Genomic DNA, 27,427 nt, shown 5'->3' with positions numbered 1-27,427 from the left:
TATTTACCCTTTGATGATGATTTTAGTGCTGTTGATTTATAAGCTTGTGGTATTTTAAAATAACATAGGATTCTATTTTCTTCTTATCGTAAATGAGTATGAGTGGGGACTGAAAATTCTTCAGTTTGACATATCTAGAGGTCTGTTTAGGGCAGGTAATATCGATGAAGGTAGCCAGCTAGCTGTGGCAAACAGAACACTTGCTGTTTAGATCAGGGGTCCCCAAACTATGGCCCGTGGGCCGCATGCGGCCCCCTGAGGCCATTTATCTGGCCCTCGCCGCACTTCTGGAAGGGGCACCTCTTTCATTGGTGGTCAGTGAGAGGAGCATAGTTCCCATTGAAATACTGGTCAGTTTGTTGATTTAAATTTACTTGTTCTTTAATTTAAATATTGCATTTGTTCCCATTTTGTTTTTTTTACTTTAAAATAAGATATGTGCAGTGTGCATAGGGATTTGCTCATAGTTTTTTTTTTTTTATAGTCTGGCCCTCCAACGGTCTGAGGGACAGTGAACTGGCCCCCTGTGTAAAAAGTTTGGGGACCCCTGTTTTAGATGAAGCCCCTTTTATTTGGCTCCAGCAGAAATACCGGATGCAAAGACCTTCAGGATTTCTGCTTCTTGTTTCCTTTTTTACTTTTCACTAAAAAGAATGGATCTTAATTAAAGAAAAATAACAGAAACCAAAAATACCCTCATAACTTAAAATTAGATAGAGTACTAATCGGCTCTGCCACTTAAAGCATTTATCTCAAAAACCATCAAACTCTAAGTATTCAATAAATAGAAGTTGTAAATAACAAAACTAGCATAACAGCTTTTTTTTATGAGAGACAGACAGACAGATGAAAAGCATTGATTTTTTTGTTGTGTCACTTTAGTTGTTCATTGATTGCTTTCTCATATATGCCTTGATGTGGGGGGAGGGAGTTATAGCCAACCCTGTGACCTTGGGCTTCAAACCAGTGACCTTTGAGTTCAAGCCAACAACCAAGGGGTCATGTCTATAATCTCACACTCAAGTGAGTGACCCCATGCTCAAGCTGGTGAGGCCACCCTCAAGTCAGCGACATCTGGGTTTTGAACCTGGGTCCTCTGCATACCAGGCCAATGTTCTATCCACTGCACCACTGCCTGGTCAGGCCTCAATAGCTATTAATGGTAAGACTAGAAAAGACTAAGTTGGATTGAGCTCTAACTTCTGTATTGCTCAAGAGTTCTTTTAAAAAAAAATCAAACTATATACTCTAATCTGAGTGTGGGCAATGTGCTCACATATCTATTAGAAAGTTTAATAAATAGAGTCTAGAATTTCTGGGGAGATAGAAATCAAAATGGAGCTAAAGCAAAAAAAAAGTAATGGCAGTGAAGCACATTTTCTGTTAATTCTGTAAACTTCCTACCTCAGAAATAAAGTGCCTCGCTCATGCAATCCCATTGAAAGACATTTGTTATTTGCTTGTGCTTGGCTCCCCAAAGGGTCTTTCTGAGTGACTCATACTAATCTGATGAGTTAAGGTTCTAATGGCATGAAATTGCCTAATGTTTTATCTCTTCCATGTAGCTATTGCATTTTAACCCAGACCTTCAATGCCTTAACCCAGTGGAGTGTGTAATAAGATTAGAATGACCAGACATAGGACCTTGTACCTGAAAGAATGTAGCAGTCAATGACTGTGGATAAATGTGAACATTTCAGGTACTAGTCAGGCCAGGGACAAAACATTTTTAAGAAGAAACACATTTTAATCCCTTTCCAGTCTACAAATGAACACTCGTTAGAACACTCTCTATTCTAGGTTGCATAAAAAGGGGATATTTTATAGCTTTATATTTGTTTTGAAATATCCCCTAATTCTTGTGAGCATTATATTATATAAAAATAATAATTTGATGTTTTTGAAAAAAATTTTCATCAGTGGTGTTGGAATTGCATAGGCAGATTATTAGAAGACAAAAAGAGGACTAATGAGATGATCTCTTTTTTAAACTCCATTTTATAGTGATATTTTGTGCTTTCTTTAACCCCATCAATATAATCTTATAATAAAATCTTATTAGTGTTAACAAGCAGTATATTGGTATTGTTTTCAACTGCGGGATCTATCCCTGCCATAAGTCCCCAAGACATTTTGGAGTTCTTAGGGAATGTCAAACACATGCTCACAAATGCATCCAATGTGGCATATACATTAATCTTCTTCTGCTCTAGCATTTTCTCTCTGCTAAGACCAGACAGCTCTGAAGCTGTGTTTCACTGTTTCTTCCAGTGGTCTACATCCTCCTGGGAACCATTTCTTTTGTTGTGCACTAAGTAGCTTAACTGGGTACTGTAGTCACCTCCATGCCCCTTCTCTACCTCCTCTGGGCACAATAGCTTGGACAGGCATTGCTCATATTACCGCTCCTGAGTTGGGGCTTCTGAGGTTCCGCAGTGTTACAGTTAGTTCTCTTTGAAGTTCTTCGACCCCCAATGTGGGGTTACAGTCTCAGCAGAGATAGATAAGTAGATCACTTCTCTCTTTGCTGTTCTACCTTGTACTTTGCTCCAAAACACCATAGAGTTTTATGTAAAATAATTCTCTCAATTTTAATTATAGGCCCTTTTCTCCCTGAGTCCATATAAAGCATAAATTGAGGAATACACTCAAGTGAGGTATCATGTCTTGTTTATAATAGACAATCTTTTTTAACAACGAGGATTTTTTTTTTGACCACCTGTGTGCATCTGACTTCTCTTTATTTAGGAAATGTTTTCTCTCTACAAATTGTATGTCATAAACAGCACCTGGACAGCTACTGTCGGACTGTCAGATGCCACCACAACCTGGCAGGTACACAGTTCACCTGGGCTGATGCATATCTTCAACTGTGATTTTTATTGGGATCAAAAATGGGTCTCAGTAATTATCTTCTCTAATTCATACTTGTTTAAGCAGAGAGAACTTATGAGAGTATGGCTCTAAAACAGACTTTTTTTAAACCTATTTATTAATATCTATAGAAATATTTTCTACTTTTTGCTGCAAATGTTCAGGTAGACAATGAACAGCGAAATATGATAAAATGATCTTTCTAAAATGTGTGTAGTCCAAGACCAGGATAGAAATTTAATGGAGAAGATAAAAGACCCAAATGAGTCATTTTTATTTTTTTTCACCCATGAATCAAAATAGAATCTGTAAACCATCTAAGATCTATGTTCTCATGGGTAAAACAAAACAAAAACAGAACAAACCTCAATACTGTTTGTGTGATATATATTGATTGACTGCATAACAGCCATTCTATCTTCATCCATGTATCAGAACCGCCATCTTTGTCAGCAGTAATAAGACCAGCCCCAAGGAACAAATTGCTTTCAGTTAATCATGCTGACTCCATCCCCTTTCGGCAATGACTGGCCTAGGGATAGGTATATGATTCAGTCTGACTAAGGAGATAAAAATGGAATACAGGAATCTTCTGGGAAATTTCTTTCCTTTCTTATCAAAGAGGAGTTGCATATGAAGAAAGCTCATCCTCAATGCTCTGACAGCACGCATGCTTTCTGTATATAGAAATGGACATTTTACGGTCAAGTATTTGGAGCTCTAGTCGACATTTTAAGGTTATGTATATAGGTCCAGAGTAGCAGTCAGACCCAGTGCTCAGACTCTTGGAGCTGCTAAAAAACTCTTGAATTGCTAACCTCCAAATTTTATTTTAAATAAACAGGAAATGTCCTTATTTTGATTAAGTCATGGGTTGGCAAATGACAACCTGCAGGCCAAATCCAATCCACAACCTGTTTTTGTAAATAAAGTTTTATTGAAATAAAGTTATTTCATTCATTTATGTATTGTCTATGGCTCTTTTCACTATAACAGCAGAGTTAAATATTTGTAACAGAGATAATATGGACTGCAAAGCTTAAAATATCTGCTATCTGCCCCTTTAGATAAAATATATGCAAACCTCTATATTGAGTTGGCATTACTAGATTTTTCAATTGTTATTTCAAAGAATCTAAAGTGATAAAATAACATCTACATTTATTGAACTAACAACTACATTTTACACCATATAAACCTGTTAAATTTAGACAAATTCTTTTCTAAATAAAAATCAGATTTAAAAAATATATTTATCAAGTGTTTAAGAGCTTATGTCTATGTTGTAATTCACCTCCTAACTCTAGCCGATAGTTTGCACTAAATTGAAATCATCTTAATTTAATCTAGTAGGATTTAAAAAAGAAAGAAAGAAAGAAAAGAAAACAAACTAAAAAAGAAACTTGAACTTTTTCTTTCCAAATGAGATATTTAATGAAAATGCTTTTAGGGCCCAAGCTATTGAGTGTTACAGCTATTTCAAAGTGACATTTATGCAGACTATGTAAAACATTCACAGAGTCACTAAATAGCGTCCTATAGCCATCCATTTATCCTTCTTTAATCATGTAACAAAAGAACTAATTATGATCGAGTCTTAGTTTCAAAAATATTGTCTTTTTAGAAGACTTCCCTGGAGTTTAAATAAGTCAGATTGCTACATAGTCTTAATAAGACTTGACACCAATTTCTATACCTAGGAACTAAAGAGTTATAAAGTAGAAAAAGCTTGTGATATTTCTTGGGGGTATCTTTAAATGAAAATAATTAACTACACCTTAATGTCTCCCCCTTGTTTCTTAATGTATATGACACAGAAATATACATTTAAGATGAACAATATTAATGTGTTAATCAAACTACAGAATAGAGACTTACTTATCTTTTTCTCTCCTGTAATTGTAGAAACACAGAGTATAGATAGCACAGTGGGCTACCTCCCTCCATGCACAGCCTTCCTCTACTTAATCTCATTTCCCCTTTATGATTAAATGGCATTGAAAGATTTCTTCCATGATTCAAAAGGATTGTTTTCTGATACTTATTTTAATATGAAGGGAGAATATGCTCATTCTTTATCAAAAATGTTAAATACAGCATTTCTTATCAACCATTGATGATGAATGAGATCTTTTCTTAGTGTGGGAGAGAATATTACACACATCTTGAGTCTTACCACAAATCTCTCATAGTAAAATTCAGCTTGCCAATTTGCCGAATGAGAATATGTCTTCAGTCTTGAAAGGTATAGTGACAACAGAAGACGATTCAGACAGACCTTTGTTTTTTTCTCCCTGTGCTTAGGCTTAAAGTAAATAACAGGCACAGATGAAATCGTATTTGTTTTGAACAGAGAAAAAATCAGGCTGATAAAATTTGTTTTAAGTAGACAGCCTGTCATCATATAGTCTCTGTCATTTATTTGCTATCAAATGAATGTGTGAATAGTTCTAGATATTGTGAGAAGATACAGTGGAAATTAAACCAGCAGACACTATTCTTTTAGAAACTAGAGTAAGCTAGAGTCTGTGTTAAATAAAAAATAGTGCTATGGCCTGACTAGTGGTGGCAAAGTGGATAGTGCATCAACCTGAGATGCTGAGGTCCCAGGCTCAAAACCTTGATGTCAGCAGCTTGAATATGGGCTCATTAGGCTTGAGCACAGGCTCAGGAGCTTGTATGCGGGGTCACTGGCTTGAGCATGGAATCATCGACATGATCCCATGATCACTGGCTTGATCCCAAAGGTGGCTGGTTTGAGTAAGGGATCACTGACTCAGCTGGAACCCCCTGGCAAGGCACGTATCCGAAGCAATCAATGAACAACTAAAGTGCTGCAACTACAAGTTGGTGCTTCTCATCTCTCTCCCTTCCTGTCTTATTCTCTCTCTCAAAGAAAAGGATAGCGCTATGTCCACTGAAATGACTATATTGATGCCATCTTTCAGCAGTTACTGAACACCTGCTATAATTGGATCCAGCTAGACCCAGAGGTACAGCTGTGCACAAAGCAATGCTCTTGCTATTATGAAACTGACATCTAACTTATCCCAGAAGTCCTCTGTCACTTGAGAATCTAGCTAGTAAATGGGATAATATGTTCAAACATCGCAAAGTTTTTTATAGGTGGGGAAAAATATGCCTTTTAATTTTTATTGAATATTATTCCATTATCTGAAGGAAATAAATGATGATAAATTTGAATCAGATACTGTAGTCTGAGTAATTTCACTGCTGCTACCTCATTCTAACATAAGGAGTGAGGAAACTGATGTGGAGCCGTACAGGCATTAATTAGTACTTTATGAATGAATTCTGTGTCAGAATCTTTGAATATGCCAGTTTGTCAGTTTTGTGTCATTCATGAACTGATCCCTCCCCCCAATGCTATTATTTTGCAGATCAAGTGTGCAGGTGGCAGGCAAGCATTGCATAGTTAGTTAATGCGTGACACACATAGAAAGTAAGTGAAATCAGTCGTCATAGCACTTTGCTCCATGCCATCCAAGGTTACCAACACTGACCTAGGAGAAACTGGGTGTCAATTTACTGGACTCAAGGGATCGAGATCATGGACCAAAACTCTCAGATTCTTTTTCTACCAGATAAGCAAAATACTTGAACGTATGAGAGATCGACTTTTTTTTTTTTTTCCTGAAGCTGGAAACGGGGAGAGACAGTCAGACAGACTCCCGCATGCGCCCGACCGGGACCCACCCGGCACGCCCCTGTCTGCCCCTCCGGGGCGTCGCTCTGCCGCGACCAGAGCCACTCTAGCGCCTAGGGCAGAGGCCAAGGAGCCATCCCCAGTGCCCGGGCCATCTTTGCTCCAATGGAGCCTTGGCTGCGGGAGGGGAAGAGAGAGACAGAGAGGACAGAGAGGAAGGAGGGGGGGCGTGGAGAAGCAGATGGGCGCTTCTCCTGTGTGCCCTGGCCGGGAATCAAACCCGGGTCCCCCGCACGCCAGGCCGACGCTCTACCGCTGAGCCAACAGGCCAGGGCCGAGATCGACTTTTTAAATGTTGTTGAACTTGCTGGGGAAATTTAGGCAATTCTAACTGTATTAGAGTCAACCTACAAGAACTTTGTAGTGACTTGGATCTTCCTCTTAAGTGTTATTTCCTACTTGTATTTACACTGCCTACAGTGCCATGTGGTTGGATGTATTAATATATGTTCCATAGAATCTCCACAGGTGCAACATTCTGTCTTAAAACGCACTCTTGCATCAAGAAAATACTATAGATTTAAAATAAAGATTATAATGAAACTTTTTGTGTGGTAGGAGTCCAAATGTATATACTATCAAATTTCTTCCCACGAGCTAGACAATTTCTATAATGGAAAGAAAGGGGGAAAAAATAGAATATGCTGAATACAAGTAATTGAATGAGTAATTATAAAAAGGATATATAACTTGGCAGTGTCATGATTTACTTTTAAAACTGTAGAATATTTATGAGAGATTTCTATTTATATGAATAAGCCTTTATATGGCTTGTATTGTAAATAATAAAAGAAAGTCCTCTGGACTCATATGGTAGCAAATGAAAATATGTGAGGTTCTAATTAATCAAAATGTAATAGCCATAGTTTACTAGTTAAAATTAAAATAGACACATTAGTTAAATAATCCAGGTATAATTATTGGTCCATAAATCAATCTAGTTAACCCAGGATTTCTTAAACTTAACATGTTGAACATTTGAGCCTTATAATCTTTGGCGTGAGGATTGTCCTGCGTATTGTAAGATGCTTAACAACATCCCTGGCCTCCACCCACCAGATGCCAATAAAACTGTTCCAGGATCAACAACAAAAAGTGTTCCTACATATTGCCAAATATTCTCAGAGGGAAACATTACCCTTGGTTGTAACCACTGACTTAACCCTTTTTAATCCTGCATTAGTATTCGCAATATGCTATAGTGAACATAAAAGAGAGGAAGAGTGGTGAATGAAGTAGAATAATTAATCACCTGTTTATATTTGTAGAAAATAAGTGCAGTCTGGTATATGTTAGCAATTTTAAGAATGAGAGTACAACAAATACTAGCTTACCATAAAAACTAACAAGAGTATAATTATATCTTATTTCTATTATTGGAAATGCACTTTAGGTTCTTATAGACTTTGGGAACAATATTAGTAATCTTACCATTATGTTGTAGGTTATGGAATACAGTAAATATAAATGATAAATTGTGCCTCAAAATAGAGAGGTAGTAGTTTCACTGTCTTCCATACTTATTAGATGACAAATAAGCTATTATGTAGGGTTCTGGAAAATTAATCAAATTTAGTATAGTTTTGGCAAGTATAGAAAGATTTCAGAAGAGAAACACCAAGTTAAAAATTCTTAAAAACACATCTAAGCCATCATGGTGGAGAGGGAGATGGACCAGGGTCTGACTGTTTCAATAAAAATAGATTAGAAGTTAGAATATAATAATTTTTCAATAATTTGAAAAGCTTTCTTTTGAAAGAATTTTGCCTACACTTTGATGTATGGGGTCTCTATGACAGGTGTCAAATATATTCTACTCAGTCTAGTTGGCTCCTCATCCTTCAGGTCTCAGTTTAAATGTCACTTTTTAAAAATGTTCTCCCTTGGCCCTTTATATAAATTAGCTTCTTCATTATTATCTCACATTACATTCTATTAATAGCTTCATAGGGCTATCATACTGTGCAGATAAAGGTTTACTTAAGTAATGACTTAACATTTGTTGATGCACTTGAGTGTAAGTCTTAAGAAGGCAGGAGACCTAGCATTTGTTCACCACTGCAACATCAGCAAATAGCTCAGAATCTGGCTTAGAGTTTGAGTTAACTAAATATATATTTAGTTAGTAAATGAGTAATGTGTTATAATAAGTTGTTTAATAATAATATGCTTGGTACAGAGGTGCTTCACAATTAGTATGACTATTTTTTATCATATTTCAGAAGTGAGCTAAAATTGTGTGTTGGATCTGGCTCACAATGGCTCATGGGAGCCAACTGTGAGTCTTTTCTGGACTCCAGATTCAGTGATGTCAGGAAGACAGATTGAAATCGATTAAGGCAGAAATAAACAAACACTATCAATCAGGGATTCTTTTTTTTCTTGAGAGCTGGTTAAACATTTATCAACACATCACTGCTGTTGAGGATAATTCTGTACAAAATTGGCAGTGCTATAATTAAACTCAAGAATATAGAAAATTAAGTTGTTTGGGACAACTTTCCTGAAAAATATAATCAGAAAAAATAAGAATAGCATTTAAATATTTAAATATTAAAATAAAAGATCTGTGTTTAAAGACAGTAGAATGCTATAATTTCTTCAGGGATAATGCTTTACTGGACACAGTTAAAGGAACAATTCACTGAAGGGATGAGGAAATGATGGGAGGGGAATTATTTTGCCAATATAATAAAAATCTATATTCAGTTATTTAAAATTTAAAGGCTAAATTTAACAGGGTGGTATTGATCAGTAAGAGTACATAGTGAACATCCCTATAGCATTTGAACAGTTGATTATGTTGTGTATCCATCGCCTTAAGTCAAATTATTTTCCGTCGCCATTTACTTGTCCCTGTTTACCCCACTCTTCCTCATCCCCTTTCCCCTGGTAACCACATCACTTTTATCAATGTCCATGAGTCTCAGTTTTATATCCCACCTATGTGTGAAATCATATAGCTCTTAGCTTTTTTCTGCTTTACTTATTTCACTTAGTATAATGTACTCAAGGTCCATCCATGCTGTTGTAAATGTTGCTATGTCATCATTTCATGGCTGAGGAGTATTTCATCGTATATATCAATATGTACCACATCTTCTTTATCCAATCCTCTATCAAGGGACACTTTGGTTATATCTATGTCTTATATATAGAAAACCCTAAAGGCTCCACTGAAAAACTATATTCACTTTTAAAATGCCTCAAACAGACCCTTTTCTAGATGACAGACCTGTGCTTTCTTGAATTTGAAGCTGCCAAGCTCAACATGAGTGACAGACATCCCACTTTTATTTACTTTTTACATGGAATAAATGGGTCAAAACCTAATTCAAAGCCAAAAATTAAAGCAAAATACTTAAAACTTGAATACAAATATTTCATATTGCCAATTAAGTCCAGAGTCATATGCTTTAAAAACAAGGTTGTGAGAAAAATATGGTAAATTTGAAGCAAACCTTACTGACATTTTGATTAAATGTAAATAAACTATATACTCCAATTAAAAGGCAGATTGCCAGACTGTACATAAATGCCAAATAAGTTTTACTTATAAGCTGCTTATAAAAGATATCCATAATTAGAAAGATATAAAAACTTTGAAAACAAAAAAATGCAGGAGAAAGTTGTAATAAAATAGATTTTATATTAAAAAAATGCTAGAAATGAGTACATTGAAGAATGATAAAATGTTTAATTCACCATGGATAATATTATCATTCTAAATTTATATGTATTTACTAAAACATAGTATAAAAATATAAAGCAAAATTGACAGAACAAAAATTATACAAAAATACAATTATAGAGAGATTTTTAAAAATATAATAGAAAAGATCAACAAAGATAAAAGTTTGCTCTTCAGAAAAATAAATAAATTTGATAAACCCTACTCATATTAATCATAAAAAATGAGAGAAGACACAAATAACTGATGTGGATAATTCAAAAGGTGGCATCATTAAAATAAATGGAAAGATTATTTCCAAACTTAACTTATGAAGAATATTTATATCCCAAAAATCTGCAAAGTACATTTACAAAAGAAAAATTAAATGCCAATATCTTTCATGAATAGATAAAAATTCTAAACAAAATAGAAGTACAACAAATTGACCAATATATAGAAAGGAAAATACACGGAATTGTGTCTGCTTTAATAATGCAAGGTTAATTAACATTTAGAATTCAATCAATGTAAATTAACATATTAATAGACTAAAGGAGAGAAAAATATTCACAGTAAAGTCAGTTTTAATAAACACTACAAATAACTTAGACTTTCGCCAATAATAAAATGGATACAAAGATTTTACTGTAGTCATGCAATGTAATATTAATCAACAAGAAAATGAATGATTGCCTCAACAACAAAAATAAATCAAGCAGCCTGACCTGTGGTGACGCAGTAGACAAAATGTTGACCTGGAATGCTGAGGTCTCTGGTTCAAAGCCCTGGTTTTACCTAGTAAGGCACATACAAGAAGCAACTAGTTGGAGTTGGTCTTTCCTGCTTCTACTCCCTCTTTCTCTCTTTCCCTCTCTCTCTCTCTCCTCTCTCTAAAATTCAATAAATAAAATCTAAAAAAATAAATAAATCAAGCAAAGATAATTCTAAAAATATAATCAAACAAAAAAAGAAACAGGTACTTCTGTATGATACCATTTATATTAAGTCTAAAACCAGACAGTATTAGTTTATGGTATTCAAAGTGGTATTGACAATTAATTGCCTCCTGTGGTATTTTCATATTTCACTTATTTTCTTGGGATGTACTTAGTTAGGTGTACCATCGAGCTATACATTATATTTGTTTATTTTCATCTATAAATGTTTTTCTTAAATAAAATTTATTTTAAAACATGGCAATGGCAACCTTATTATACTGGTATACTTCTCATTTGATTTTGACTGATAATTTTTTTTTTTAGTTTAACTTCTGTTATTGTCTTAATTTAGTCAAATTTATGGAAATAATTAAACTAGTTAATGTAGGCAGGCATGGCCTTATGGGTAATAATACATGTTTACTAATTTATTAAGCATTTTATAAACTTAAAATATCATGACAGTTAGAGGGATTATGTAGGGCAGATTGATATACCGTATTGTGATGTAAAACTATTCAATTATTTTAATGAATAACAAAATGAATACCAATTTTAGGAAAAGGTGTCTATATTGTATAATACTTATACATCCTTACAGAAATTCTGTGTTATTTAGAATAATTCTAGAACAAAATTTACATAAATAGATGTTTGTGAATTCAATGTTGATTTCTGAGCAAGGAGATCATTATATGTTTCTCAGGAGGAGTCCCAGCTTTTTGAAATAAGCCCTGATCAAATCATGTTGTGCAAATTTGCGCAGTTACCGTTGGTAGCGCTGCAGGTGCCATTATTTTGAAGTGATCTTGTAATACCAGCACATATAGACATCTTTATTCAAAGAACTGTGTGCCAGATATTACTTTCCTTTAAAGAATTTTCTGCTCTGTGTTTTTCCCTCTGGTTTTTGTACTGTCAGGGCTGAGGACTCGATAGGTTGATAGTTAAAAACAGCAGCCATAAGATAGAGAAGTCAAATATTTGTTCCATTAAGTATTAGTGACTAAATTAGTCTTCTTCCCCACCAAATTTTATTTTTGTTTATATTTATTTCTTGGTAAAATACTCACTAATCTTATTTTAACAGGGATCAGCAGGTATTCCTTCAGAATGTCAAACTTCATTATTGATTGTACCAAAGGACAATTGTTGAAAGCTGCTCAGCAAATTGAGCCCAGTTCACACCTCCACACAGAAAATGATAATCAAGACATCCCTCCAAAGTAATTTCAGTGACATGGCAGCAACAGCTCCCCGCACACTGAAGGGAAGTGCTTTCTAGGTCACACATAGGAGACAGGCGTTTATTAGTTTGGGCCTTTGGATAATCTCCCCACTGCCTGAAAATCCCATTAAGGGAAACAGTAGTTATTTCAGCTTCGTGACTGAGGCGGCGGTGCACCTGTCTGCAAAGGAGCATGTTTCAAGACATTGGTTCACTTGATTTTATGAGAAATGACTACCGGAGGAAAGGCAAACATTCTTCACGGGGGGAAGAAAGCACTTTGAATTTTTCAAGCAATGGCTTCCTTCAAACCATCTAGCGTAGCTGACAATTATTTCCTGTTTGCCAGAGTACTACAATCATAGTTTATGATATTTTAAAAGCATAAAGCTGGGATTGGAACCTTTGAGGCGGAAACTCCAGCCTCTATCGGCAGGGAGCATGCTATAATTTACCTTAGTTTTCACAAAGGTGGTTTTAGAAATGGGCTTCAGAGGAGGCTTGTTAATAGATCTGGCTAACACAATCGAGACCTCTTCTCTAAGGCTCACATTTACCCTTTAGAGATCTATAATATTTTGAATAAAAATCCAGCATCATCTTCACTTAGAGACATTTACTACAAGTAAAGAAGTATCTCTAATGAGAAGATGCTGAGGTCTGACCTACAGACCAGTATTTTTGCAAATATGTCATTTTTTTCATTGTAGTTGGTGAAATAGTTCAGACATAGACTTGGGTCCTTGTTCCCTCACTCAGTGAATGCCCATGTATCAGGGATGTTATGATGAAATAAAATCAGTTTTACAAAATGTCTGTTATTTAGTAGGTGCGTAAAAAATATCATGTTACTTCTGTTAGCTGTTGTTATTTCTTTAAGCTGGAATAAGCCATCACCAATGCACTGCATGCACAGGGATATCTGTTGTTATACAGATAGGACTACAAAATGAGGGAAATCTACTCCTAACGTTTGTGTAAAATTTTATTAAAAAACTGAAGATAAAAGATTTTTTTCCTAAATATTTCCCTGGAAATACGGCTGCCATAGCAGTAGAGCAGCAGCTGAAGGGTGTAGCTGTAGAGGAGGCCGGAGAGAGCCAGGCCAGCCTGGAGGCAGCAGCTCTGGGCTGAGTTCTCCACTCTACCGCTTAGTAGCTGAGTAGTCTTTGACAAATCACACAAACCTTTCTGCACCTTCTTTACCTTATCTCTCTTTCTCCCCCCCAATGCTTTTAATTTATTTTATAAAGTATGTGTGGCTGTGTGTCTCTCTCTTTTTTAATTTCATTTTCAAATACAGCTTACATTCTCTAAAGAAAATGAGGACATCTCTGGCCTTCTCACAGGAACATTGTGATAATATGACTGGATAATATGAGTGTGCATAAATACGATCCTGTCTGTTTGTAAGCCGTAGTGGCAACTTTCACTCTGTCCACGGCTTTCCTCCCCTTTCACTGGACTGAACTGCAGCAGCCTCTACTCAAGTCCTTCCTCAGCGGACTAGTTCCTCATATTAAGACAACATCTTCTCCCTACCTTGCAACACCCCCACCCCACCTCTCACCCCCAACATGGTCTCCAGGTTTAAAGAAGAACAGTTTTGAGGAAATTTCCACACGGGGAGATACAAAACTAACTGTACCAGTAAGTTCTACCTTTTACTGGTTACCATGGGCATCAGTTCGCCCATAGAAACCCCTGATGCCCCCTTTTTAAATAGTCCCCAAATCAACTGAAATCCTTTTTTTTTTTTGGCTTCTCTTAGCAAAACTGAAAAAGACTGACATTATTAAAAGTCACTATAATAAATACATGTTCAACACAGAAACATTAAAAATGCCAATAAAACCAACACTTTTTTCAAAAATTTATAACAATATGGTGTTGTGTGACCTGGTTTTGATACACTGGAAAATGCCATGAAGAGACCCTGAAGAGAAGCTGTGTACCCTTTTGAATAACAATATAACATCCACTTTATAACAAAATATCCATTCATTTATACAGTAAGAATTACCCATTTACAGTAAAGGAGGTTCAATCTCTCTTTTTTTTTTTTCTTTTTCATTTTTCTGAAGCTGGAAACAGGGAGAGACAGTCAGACAGACTCCCGCATGCGCCCGACTGGTATCCACCCAGCACGCCCACCATGGGGTGACGCTCTGCCCACCAGGGGGCGATGCTCTGCCCATCCTGGGCATCGCCATGTTGCGACCAGGGCCACTCTAGCACCTGAGGCAGAGGCCACAGAGCCATCCCCAGCGCCCGGGCCATCTTTGCTCCAATGGAGCCTCGGCTGCGGGAAGGGAAGAGAGAGACAGAGAGGAAGGAGGTGGGGGTGGAGAAGCAAATGGGCACTTCTCCTGTGTGCCCTGGTCGGGAATCGAACCCGGGTCCTCCACACGGTAGGCCGATGCTCTACCACTGAGCCAACCGGCCAGGGCTCAATCTCTTATACTCATAAAACTGTTACTCCTTACACTTATTGCCCATTTCCTGCCTTCTGAAGTTGTCAGAAGTCTAACGCACCCTCACTGACTCTACTTCATTACCCTTTGGTCATACATCCTTTGACATCTGTGTCCTGCTGCCGGCATTTCATTGACTCCAGTTTTCTTTCACCTATACACTACAAATTGCAAAAATCTAACAGCTTCTTCTCAGTCCATATGCTTCTTGATATCTCCTTTAGTTAAGATTCTTGTTTGTTAGTGCCAGAAACCTAGCACTGGGTTGAACAAAGGGAAAAGCGGGCATTTTTTAGAGTGATTCTAGGGAAGTTTGCAAATTAAAGGAAGTGGAGGAAAGTCAGTCGGAGAGAATAAGAATGAGGTCAGTAATAGGGCCCTCTGAGACTTGAACTCTGTCAGGACTCTCTCCTTCCATCTCTACTCACTTTCTCCCGGAGTACCCTGCTGTGGACCAGATCCTCCAAAATGTGGGAGGCAAAGCCATTAGTTCCAGGTTCCGAGCTCAGATTGTCAGAGCTTTGTCAGCCTTAATGAAAACCCTTTTTTATTTCTCCTCCGAGCTGTAGAGAAAGTATTTTAATTGATTAGATGTTGGTTCCACATCTGGGTCCTAACAATTGTGGACAGGGGCTGAAGTGCCATGTTTGGCCCAGCTTGGGACTCATGGTACACCTCTGTCTCTGGCAAGGAAGCACAGGGTATTAAAACCGATGACCCCAGTTGGAACCACAATTGGTATTGAAAAGTACAGTTCTTCTCAATACTAGTAAGTTCTGAACTGGGCTCCTTATTCTACCTTCTTCCTGCTTCAATCCAACCTGCTCATTGATGCCAGAGCAACCTGTTAAAAGCACACCCCTAATCATGCCACATCTATTGATAAGAGACAGAACTGGAGTAAGAAGGGGAAAGAAGTATAAAGTTGATGGATGATCAGATGTAAAATTTTTGAATTGTAACCCTTGGAGTTACAAAAGGTACTCACACCAAATACACTTATTCTTGAGAATTTTGGGTTGCTATGGCTCATAAAACATCTAAAATGATGTTATGACAGAGCCAGCTAATGCCATGTAATTCTTCATCTTGAGGAAGAGAATGGTGAAATGCACTTCTGTCATCTTATGCCAATACAATTTAATTAGTGCAGTTGCTCAAAGCAAAAAGAATTAGTAATTCATAGCACAGATTCTGGAGTCAGAAGACCACCATTGGTTCTTGGCTGCCCAATCTAATAGTATGCAACCTTGTAAAATTATTTAATGTCTGTGTCTCAGTTATTCTGTTATAAAATGCAGATTATTATGTCAATTTATTAATTAAAGAGTTTCTTAATTTTGTACTTTAGCTCTACTGGGAATGCCCTTCAACCCCAAGAGCTCTTCCTAGGAAAGTTGTTCATTCTCATGGTCAGCCAAAATGTCCCCCTAACTTTTATTCTGCTTACAATAGCAACATTTTTGCTAACATTTTATGCTGTTGATTTTAGCTATTAAAAGAATCAAGATTATACATTTACATTATAGTCATTTCTCTAGAGTTAATATGTTTTGAGGTACTAAAGCATCACATACAAGTCTTGTGCTACTGAAGCATCACAGAAAATTCTCACATTTTCTTAATTGTTTTTACAGCTAAATGGACCAAAGCGAGACAGTGATCTCTAGAGAACTAGTTGTGCCTAAAACATCCATTCACTTCTTAGAGAAGATATTAAACATCTCCATTTTGAAAATTTTTGGAAACAATCTTAGAATGGATTTTAAAAGGATTGTCCAGCTGACTAATGGGATAGTAATTTGGGGGAAATTAGAGAATTTTCTTTTTAGAAGACTGGGTAGAATATACTTTGAATTCATCCTGTGGGAACTCTACTTGAGGAGTTAATTAGTATAAGTACTTTGACAATGATTAGGGTTCACCACTTAGGAAAAGATTCAAACATTTCTGGCAAAAAGATTCCCTCCTGAGGCCCTGTTTAGCTTTGGGTTATTGATCAGATGTTTCAATGCAGCTGTAGTTATTGGATTACATGTGGGGAGCTCTTGCAATCTCTAATAAAATGCATAGAAATCATCTATAGAGCTATGTGAATTAGCTGGTTCAATTTCTGATAAAGATGTAAGCTCTAGATTTGTCTTATTAAGACTATACTGATGACAACAACCTCAGCTCTGCTTGGGTCACTGCCGCTTGCGTAAAACCCATTGATATCTATTAGTATCTGTTTTGAGAGGATAAGTTGCTTATAAAAGGATCTCATTTAAAAAATGTTCTTGGTCGGGTAATAGCAAATGTTGGAGAGGCTGTGGAGAAAAAGGAACCCTCATTCACTGTTGGTGGGACTGTAAAGTAGTACAACCATTATGGAGGAAAGTATGGTGGTTCCTCAAAAAACTGCAAATAGAACTACCTTATGACCCAGCAATCCCTCTACTGGGTATATACCCCAAAACCTCAGAAACATTGATACGTGAAGACACATGTAGCCCCATGTTCATTACAGCACTGTTCACAGTGGCCAAGACATGGAAACAACCAAAAAGCCCTTCAATAGAAGACTGGATAAAGAAGATGTGGCACATATACACTATGGAATACTACTCAGCCATAAGAAATGATGACATCAGATCATTTACAGCAAAATGGTGGGATCTTGATAACATTATAAGGAGTGAAATAAGCAAATCAGAAAAAAACAAGAACTACATGATTCCATACATTGGTGGAACATAAAAATGAGACTAAGAGACATGGACAAGAGTGTGGTGGTTACCAAGGGTGGGGGGGGAGGGAGGACATGGGAGGGAGGGAGGGAGAGAGTTAGGGGGAGGGGGAGGGGCACAGAGAACTAGATAGAGGGTGACGGAGGACAATCTGACTTTGGGCGAGGGGTTTGCAACATAATTTGATGACAAAATAACCTAGACATGTTTTCTTTGAATATATGTACCCTGATTTATTAATGTCATCCCATTACCATTAATAAAAATTTATTAAAAAAAAAAATGTTCTTGGTGATTGCCGTATAGAGGTTTTCACAGAGGATATCTAATAGTGTCCCCCTGAAGAAAGACTGGCTGTCCTGAGTTGGGAAGGTCTGTTTGTACTGGGCAAAGACACTGCTTTGGGAAGGACATAGGCAGGGGAGATTCAAGGAAGGTGATTCCTGTACAGCTAGCAAGGCAGTTGAATCAGCCTTGTTGACTAGTAGAACGAGAGGCTGTCTCTGTTATATCTGCTCACTTCTAGTTCCCCCACATGATTATCATTTAAAATAGCAAATAATTTTTCCGGGTTCATTTGGCTCTTGTGCAGATAAAGCTAAATAAACTCCTTTCCTTAATTGTCTAGGAAATACTATATCGGGATATAATATGTTAGAATCTAGTTAGAAGGGAACATTTTGAGACAAAAATGAAGTGCTATAGATTTTATAGACTTCAGACAGGTGCCTGAGGAATGGATGAAAAATAAACAGCTCTCCTGATTTCTCCATAATTCGCTATTCTAAATATATGTATGATTAGATACAGGGACAGCAATATTAGAGATAAAAAATATATTTTTTAAAAACTCTTTTTAAAATACAATTAGGCATAAAGAGTTCTGGTATTATACAATTTCTAAAGTTGTTTTTTAAATAAGCTGCCTTTAGAATAATCTGGAATTTAATACAGCTGTTTCTGTGTTACTGGTGCCTTTGAGGTCAAATGTGAAGTGGGATTGCTTTTTGAAATACTTAAGCTTTCTTTGAAATGTAATTAAAGATCTACTTGTGTTAGCATCTTTTGGAATGCTAAGTAAAAACATGGTTTCCAAAATCTACTTTAGACATACAGAGTAAGAAATTTGGGAAGTGGGTCTGGGAAATAAGTATTTTTAATAAAGAGCATTTTTATTCATAAAGTCTTGTTCTGAACATTTGAAAACTGTTTGTTTAAGGTAATCCAAATGTTTGCCTAGGATCTTAGCTATTATTGATAGGTACAAAACAGAAATATAGTCTTCTTCTATTGAAAGCAATGGATTTCTTGATGTTTTTGAGAAGAGTGTACTGGAAATCTTAATTATGCTTTTGGTAAATCTACCAATAGGGAAAGGTGGCGGTAAGGTGGTTCAGGGGAGAAATTATAGGTGGCATTTCCACATTGGGCTGGAGGAGACTTCTCTTACTGTGAGGCAGGACTTAGAAAAGAAAGTCCAGGTTTTTGGAGTAGCAATCATTCTATAGCCCCTGGATAAACATAACTCTGTCCAAGATACTAGGGATACAAAGACGAATGTGACAAAATACCATCCTTCAAGGAGCTGACATTATTTTGGGGAGACTGACTTGAAAACAAATAATGGCTAGAACAGAATCAGTCACAAGGACAGTGCAAAGGAAGGTAGGATCAAGAAAGTCTCCATTAAATTAATTCTTGAAAGATGAGTTGGAATTTCCAGGTGATTGGTAATGGAAGACTGTAGGTGACAAGATTGAATTTTAAGCCAAGGGATGATATGTGTAAAGGCTTTGACATCTAAAACAACATAATGTATTTGCTGAGCTGTGCATAACTTGATGTAGCAGAAATGTCTAGAACTGTGCATTTGATAGATTTTAGATCCAAGCCACACAGTGCTTATAATTCAAAGTTGGCTCTGTACAGTAAATAGATTTAAGAGAAGTCTTAGATATGTTCTTCCCCTTTGCTGTCAGTAACTATTTTGACCTCTTTTCTTCATCTGTACTTTTCCTCTAAGTGATCTTATCCTGCCTTATGGCTTTACATGCTAACTATGTTTAGGACTTCAGAGAGATATTTTCAGAAGAAGTTTCAGATTGGTATCTTATTTCCTATGTCACCTCTCTTTCTGGCATCTTAAGGATAAGATATTCAAGCTGAAACTCTAGATTTTACTCTCATCCATCAGTTTTTACCTGCAAAATATATTCCAGAGTAGTCTAGCTCTATTGTCATTGCTCTCCGTCACCACAGCCATCATTAGTTCAGATCTCTTTCTTCTTCTTACACTCTAATAATCTATTTTTCTCCCCTAGAAGTTGTTTTCATGATATGTACCGATAAACCGGCACACTCTCCTGGGTCTTCAAACCTTTTTTATTCACTTAGAATAAAAGCAAACTACTCCCATGGTCTCTAAAGCCCTGCTTAATCTAACTTTAGTTTACTTCTTTGATCCTACCCCGAGCCCCTCCTTTCACTACTCACAGGGTTCAAACCAGACCTTGCTGTTTCCCAGCATGCTCAGCTAGGTCCTGCCTCAGGGCCTTTTTTGTTGTTGTTGGTTTTTCTTCTTCCCAGGAAGAAGGCTTTGAGCCAGAATGGCTTTTTCTCATCATTTCATTTTCTCAGCTCAAATGTTACCTCCCAAAAGAGACTCACCTGATCACTCTGCCTAAAACAGCCATTCTAACAACTAAGTACTATTAATCACCCTGCCCTACTTGTTTCCTTTATTATACTTATTGCTGTTTCTAGTTTTCTTAGTTGTCTCCTCTCACTAGAACGTAAGTTCTCTGGGAAAAGGTCCCTTTCTCTTTATTTCACCACTGTATTCCTTCCAGTGGGAACTGTGCCTGGCACAGAATACACCAGGGCGCACTCTATAAATATCTGTTGGACTTGTGAAAAAGAAGACAGTATTTTCAACTAAAAAATATGATGACTATAATCTATAGAATTGCACTGTTTGTTAAGCAGCCACCAACATGTGGCTATTTAAATTCAACTTAAAATTACTAAACTTAAACAAAATTCTAAATTCAGTTTCTCAGTTGTATTAGCCAAGTGTTCAATAGCCACATGTAGTGAGTGACAACCAGGTATAGAATGTATTATCTTTGCAGAAGGTTCGATTTTTCAAGACTCTATTTAGAAAATAAATATTTAAACCATAAAAAAGTAGGTGATAAAGGAGGAAAATATATAAGCACGACAGTTTATACAATTTAAAGAGTAAGTTGAAAACCATAATATTTTCTTTTTTAGAGCTCTCTTAAATAGGATAAATATTCAGTTTCAGAGAAAGCTTGCAAGCCAGATAGCCTGAAGGTGGGTCTTTGGACTTTTGACCTCCCAAAGTCTCTTCTGAATCCACACACAATTATGCTTGAGATTATAATTAAACTTGAATCGTGCCAGCCAAATGCTAAACTTTTCACAGAATCCTCAGAAGACATGGTCTTTGATCAGAAGGAATTTTTCAGGACTTTTTTCAAACTGTATTTAAGAATAGATCACATTTTGCAAGAGCTTTACTAAAAAGAGTCATGATGATTGATGACTCTGAGAAAATGTGACGGAGCCCAAGATTTCAAAGCATTTACTTGTCTTGTTGAATTTACAAATTAGAAGAAATTGACTTGTCCTATTTAATCTGCACAACTTCAGAAACTCTTCAGTTTAAACTGCTAACATTTGTAACCATGTTTTATTAGGTCTTTACCTAAGGACTTGTCAGAGTTCTCCTAGCAGGCTAGTGTGTCTTCTAGCTCATTCCCAGGTTGCATTAAGTCTGCCTCCCTTGTTATGACAACCAGTCAGAGCTCTTCAGAATAGTCCCCAAGACAATATTTTAAAGGAGCGTTTTACTGGGTCTGAATACAAACGTATCCATGGGGCTTGTGTGGTGTCAATTCAAGTCAAGCATTAAGGAGGTTGTCTGAGAAACTGAGATCATGCTTCCGAAGAGTCTTCTGTTCCATATGCAGTGGGTGTGCTGTGAAGGAAGCCAGAGGGAAAGCAGAAAGGGAGAACCCTCTTGTGTTTAGAAAACCAGTTCTGGCTGAACTTTATAGAATGGTGAATCTGCATTTGGCTTCCACCTGGAGAAAGGCAGGTTACTTGATATTCAGAGGAATGAAATAGCATCAGAAAAAGCTTTGTGAGCTGTTTTTATCTTTGTTGGCTTGCAGTGTCATCAGGTATTTCAGGCAAATAGACTTTGCATCAGTTCAGCTGACAGGACTTCATGAATTTTAATATCCTGACTCTATATTCATGTTAGTGTTGATGTATCCTCGCACCTTTTTCCCTTCATTTTTTTTTTCAGTTAAAAAGCTGATGTGTGCCAAAAATACAGGACATTGCCATGTTATAAAGTATTTAAAACAATTAAAGCAGATTAAACAAGAAAATTGCATGAGTTTGTGAAATTTATTCCATCAAATTCATAAACATTAGCTTAGGTTTTATTTAAATAAGCAAAATGGAAGACACATTTTATCATTTTGCTCCTAGGCTCCTGGGCTTGTTTAAACATGGATTCCCTCACAAAACTTGTAATACTTTTTAGTCTTGAGTTTAGACAACCTGAATGTTACTTTTGTCATATCACTGCAAGAGATCATTAAAACTTTGTGTGCTTGCATAAAAATTGTTAATGTATTTTTAAAACTATGTTTATATATAAAAAAGATGAATACAAAATCGTACAGCTACTACTTAGTTTATTTATTGTCGAGGAGACCTGAGTTTGACACATTGGAATAATGTTTTCATATGAGTAACTATGGCTCTCTATAATTAACATATTTGGAGTTGGTTTTGGTCACCTGCATGTTCAGTTACCCAAAGAGGGAAAATGTGAATTATAATCTGAGGTGCAGAGAAATACAGCACAAAAGGGAAAGGTTATGCTGATGGGGAAAGAAATACAAATTCACAATTGTGTGAAATAAAGCAGTTCAATCAGTGTATTTGTTTTCCCATTCTGCGGCATATTGCTGTAGGGAAGACAGATTTGTTTCTTGAATAGGCAAAGCCAGAACAAATTTCTATTTTTGCTACATAATAGATGTCATTTAGAAACACGGAAGTACATAAATAGCTGAAAAGCTGCAGTTCTAGATACAATAATTCTGAAGACTTGAACACAGGTGTGCCATTGCTTTGCTTGGTAGGAAGTTACCTTGTTGTCATATAAAATTCAAGCCCATCCTAAGAAATTGTGACAGAGCTTTTAACAGCTTTCACTGAATTCAGCTAGTTGTTAGGTTTTTGTGGATTGTTATACATTAATAGTTAGCTCACCAACTCAATATTGTTTCCCTTAAATGTGCTGACTAAATAGGGTTAACAATGAAAATATAAAAGTTGCTGAATTTTGGGGTTAGAAAAAATAAAGATAATTTCTGATATAGAAGGCAAGAGAATTAAGTCCAAATATCTGAGTTTATATTAGAAAATATATAAACTTAAACCCCGATTTTCCTCTGGAAAGATTACATTGGTATATCAATTTCCTTAATTTTATTAAATATATTTTCAGCAGTGACTCTAAACATTTTCAACCAGTACTCCTAAAATGATCACCTAAAAGTGATCATATCAACCCAAATGTTAAGAAAAGAAATTTAAATATTTTCATGTTCATAGAGAAAATATTTATTTTGAAAATGGGAAAGCTCAAAAAGTATGTTTAATCAGTTATTTCAGAAATAACAAAAACTTTTACTTAACATTATGGTTCTATATTTATGAGTGTTAGAAGCTATAAGAAAGAGAAGACTAGGCCCTGACTGGTTGGCTCAGCGGTAGAGCGTCGGCTTGGTGTGAGGGGGACCCGGGTTCGATTCCCGGCCAGGGCACATAGGAGAAGTGCCCATTTGCTTCTCTACCCGCCCCTCCTTCCTCTCTGTCTCTCTCTTCCCCTCCCACAGCCAATGCTCCATTGGAGCAAAGATGGCCTGGGTGCTGGGGATGGCTCCTTGGCCTCTGCTCCAGGCGCTAGAGTGGCTCTGGTCGCGGCAGAGCGACACCCCGGAGGGGCAGAGTATCGCCCCCTGGTGGGCAGAGCGTCGCCCCTGGTGGGCGTGCTGGGTGGATCCCGGTGGGGCGCATGTGGGAGTCTGTCTGACTGTCTCTCCCCGTTTCCAGCTTCAGAAAAATACAAAAAAAAAAAAAAAAAAAAGAGAAGACTAATTAACAAAGAGCAAGACCAGGATACTAAATAATGAAATAGTTAAGTGTAACCATAGACCTTGAAAGCTGAATGGGGATTTACAGATCTTTGTCCTCTAGAATGGAAGCCCATGAGGGAAAGGGCTACGACTGTCTTACAGTCTTAAGGGCCCCTGCCCCAGCCTGCAGCAGCTGGCACAGTGTTGAAATGCAATAGGAGATTAACAAACATTTGTTGAGTAAAGAAATTGAAGCTAGAGAGGAGAATGGCTTTTCTGAGTTAAACCCGTGAATTTTACGGTAGATGCAAGAATCAAATCTAAGTCCTTTGTAGTTTTCAGACTTCTGCTCTGATGTGCCTTCATAACTCAGAAACTTCCTTTGATTTTTAGGAGCAAACTCTTACAGCCTGACCACGGTCAAGTTGAGCAGTGCTTATTATAAGTAACTTTCTTTTCATGGGAGTAAATGTTTTCCCAGAAAGAAAATGAGCTCTTATTGCAATAAATATTTTTTTGAGGGGTAAACTTATAGGAAAATAAAAAATCACCATTTATGCCTGGCCTGTGGTGGCACAGAGAATAAAAGCATCGACCTGGAATGCTGAGATCATCAGTTGTAAACCCTGGGCTTGCCTGGTCAAGGCACGTAAGACAAGCAATCAATGATCAACTAAGGCAGTGGTAGTCAACCTGGTCCCTACCGCCCACTAGTGGGAGTTCAAGCTTTCATGGTGGGCGGTAGAGGAGCAACCAAAGTATAAGTAAAAAGATAGATTTAAGTTGTTTTATAAAGATTTATTCTGCCAAACTTAGTGAAAATCCAACATAAAATACTTGGTAAGTAATTATTATTAAATGCTTTAACTTGCTGTAACTCTGCTTTATAAATTTTATAAAGTAAAGTTACTGCCCTACTTTATAAATCATCATTACTGTGGAACTGGTGGGTGGTTAGAAAATTTTACTACTAACAGAGATACAAAAGTGGGCGGTAGGTATAAAAAGGTTGACTACCCCTGAACTAAGGTGAAACAACTATGAGTTGGGGCTTTTCGAGCCCCACCCTTTCCTTCTCCTCTCTCTGTAAAATCAATAAAATAAAATCTTTAAAAAAAAGGCACCATTTAAGATCTAGACATAAAAGATCTAAGATCTAGTGAGCAATTAGTGCCAGTTTGCCTAGGACTTTCTCAGTTCCATCACTGAGAGTCTCATGTTCCACCAACCTCCTCGTTTGTAGACAAATTTGGATGGCTGATCACCCCACTCAGATCTAAAAGAGACACAACAGGATTAGGGAAGGTTCTTGTGGATATAAAAAATCCAGAAGGGTGCACATTTTCTCAGAATATATATCCCATTGTGATATTTTGGGGGAAACTGCATTATTGTTATCTTTATAAATAAACAAAATATCAAAGAAACATTCAGGATATACTTTAAATTTTTTTTTGAAGTTCTTTGCTGTGTAAAAATTATTTGATTAGAAAAATATGAGAAAGTTTGATACCTTGGTTAGGTTGGAAGAGTACGGGTAAATGCAATAACTACATAACTTTGTATAATTAGAAAGTCTTACATGTAAGGCATGCTCACATAAAGCTTTAATTAATATAAGGTTTATGGTACAGCAGGAGAAAAAAAGCACAGGTAGTTACCAAAGGGACCTCTCAGACAGGCGGGATGAATGTGCTTTGTTTTGGGGTTATGAACCATCTAAGATATATGAGAGACATTTATTTTCAGGAGGTCTCAGACACTAGTTTGCTAAATGAGGTGGTTTTTCATATTCATTTTTATTTTTTATTACTAAACTGCTAGGGACACAGCTAAAACTAGGTTGTGTAACCAATGAAACTATGTACAAAACATCAAACTATACACCCTAAACATTTTAAGGAAGATAGTATAGATCATTTCCAGGGGAGTTTTGAACTTTATACCTAGTACATTTCATCTTTATTTTGGCCATTCTCAGAGATAAGCATAGAGTTACTCAAGTCCTGCTAGCTAACCACAAGTTAACGTTAACCATGCACAGTGGATAGTTTACTAGAGGTTACTTCTTATATAGTATTTCATAGTAAGAAGATGAATTTAAAAGGTACTTATGAATAATAGCTATAAAATAATAAACTTAATTGAAGATTAACCCTCAGAATACTAGAACCAGGTTATAATTTCTGATACCTGACTATTAATTTAGAATAAATGAAATGAAGAATTACTTTGTGATCCAAGTGGTAAACCCACGTGACTTAATTTACTATGATATCATTTGAGAAAATCTCATTAGTAGCTTCAAAATGGATTTAAGTAACTTGTAATGACCTAACTAGAATAAGGCTGTAAAGAAATGAGAATATCTGTGGATATCCTTGAACTCTGAGGTTAATATCAAAAGGCTAACACACATTCTGTCATAACTCCATAGATTCCCTTATAGAGAGTTAGTATTCTGCTCAACAGATCTTACATAACACTCAGGGTAGCATTTCTTCCTTTCTTACTTGGGTCATTTTATCAAGATTCAGGATTTCAGGGGTGGTAGCTAGGAAATTTGGCAACTTAGTCTATGGTAATGAGTTAATCTCACAATCAGGTCCACTTACTATGTTTTATTTTTTTATGTTCTTATTCCAATGTATTTCTTTTTTAAATTTTTTATTAATTTTTAATTTATTGTGTTTACATGATTCAAGTATCCCACTGAATATAACTCCCTCACCCCACACCCCTGTGTCCCTTTTTATACCCCCTTTGCCCTCCTTCACCTAACTCCCTACCCCTTTCCATCCAGGATTTGCTGTCCAGTTAGCTATATCTCTGTTATATATATACATATAGTTTCACTAATCCCTTTACATTCTCTGATCCCATCTCCACATCCCCCTTCTCTCTGACTGCTGTCCCTCTGGTCCCTGTGACCCTGTTTCTGCCTTTATTCTGTTCCTCAGTTCACTTTGTTCATTAGATTATACATATATGTGAGATCATATGATATTTTTCTTTCTCTACCTGGTTTATTTCACTTAGCATAATAATCTCTAGGTCCATCCATGTTGTCACAAAAGGTAAGATTTTCTTCTTCCTTACAGCCACGTAGTATTCCATTGTGTATATGTACCATAGCTTTTTAATCCACTTGTCCACTGAAGGACACTTGGGCTGTTTCCAGATCTTGGCTATTGTAAACAATGCTGCCATAAACATGGGAGTGTACATCTTCTTTTGAATCAGTGATTTTGCATTCTTAGGATATATTCCTAAAAGTGGGATGGCTGGGTCAAAAGGCAGTTCCATTTTTAATTTTTTGAGAAAACACCAACAGTTCTCCACAGTGGCTGCACAAGTCTGCATTCCCACCATCAGTGCAGAAAGGTTTCCTTTTCTCCACACCCTCTCCAGCACTCATTGTGTTTTGTTAATGAGCCCCATTTTGACAGGTGTGAGGTGGTATCTCATTGTGGTTTTAATTTGCATTTAGTGATGTTGAACATTTTTTCATCTATCTATTGGCCATCTGTATATCCTCTTTGGAGAAGTTTCTTTTGCTCGTTTTTTGATTGGATTGTTTACCTTTCTGGTGTTGAGTT

At 36.6% G+C, this 27,427-nt stretch overlaps 1 non-coding gene across 1 annotated transcript; it reads right to left on the bottom strand.

Moving 5' to 3' along the window:
* Window positions 1–14,814: 14,814 nt before the first annotated feature.
* On the bottom strand, window positions 14,815–14,890 carry TRNAG-ACC (transfer RNA glycine (anticodon ACC)). The gene has a single exon. It is a non-coding gene; the product is annotated as a tRNA-Gly (tRNA).
* Window positions 14,891–27,427: the final 12,537 nt, after the last annotated feature.

This window comes from Saccopteryx bilineata, chromosome 12 (genome assembly GCF_036850765.1).
Source record: "Saccopteryx bilineata isolate mSacBil1 chromosome 12, mSacBil1_pri_phased_curated, whole genome shotgun sequence".
NCBI classification, from domain to species: Eukaryota; Metazoa; Chordata; class Mammalia; order Chiroptera; family Emballonuridae; genus Saccopteryx; species Saccopteryx bilineata.
The sequence above is the reverse complement of the archived record's forward strand: the minus strand, read 5'-3'. Positions and strand labels throughout refer to the sequence as shown.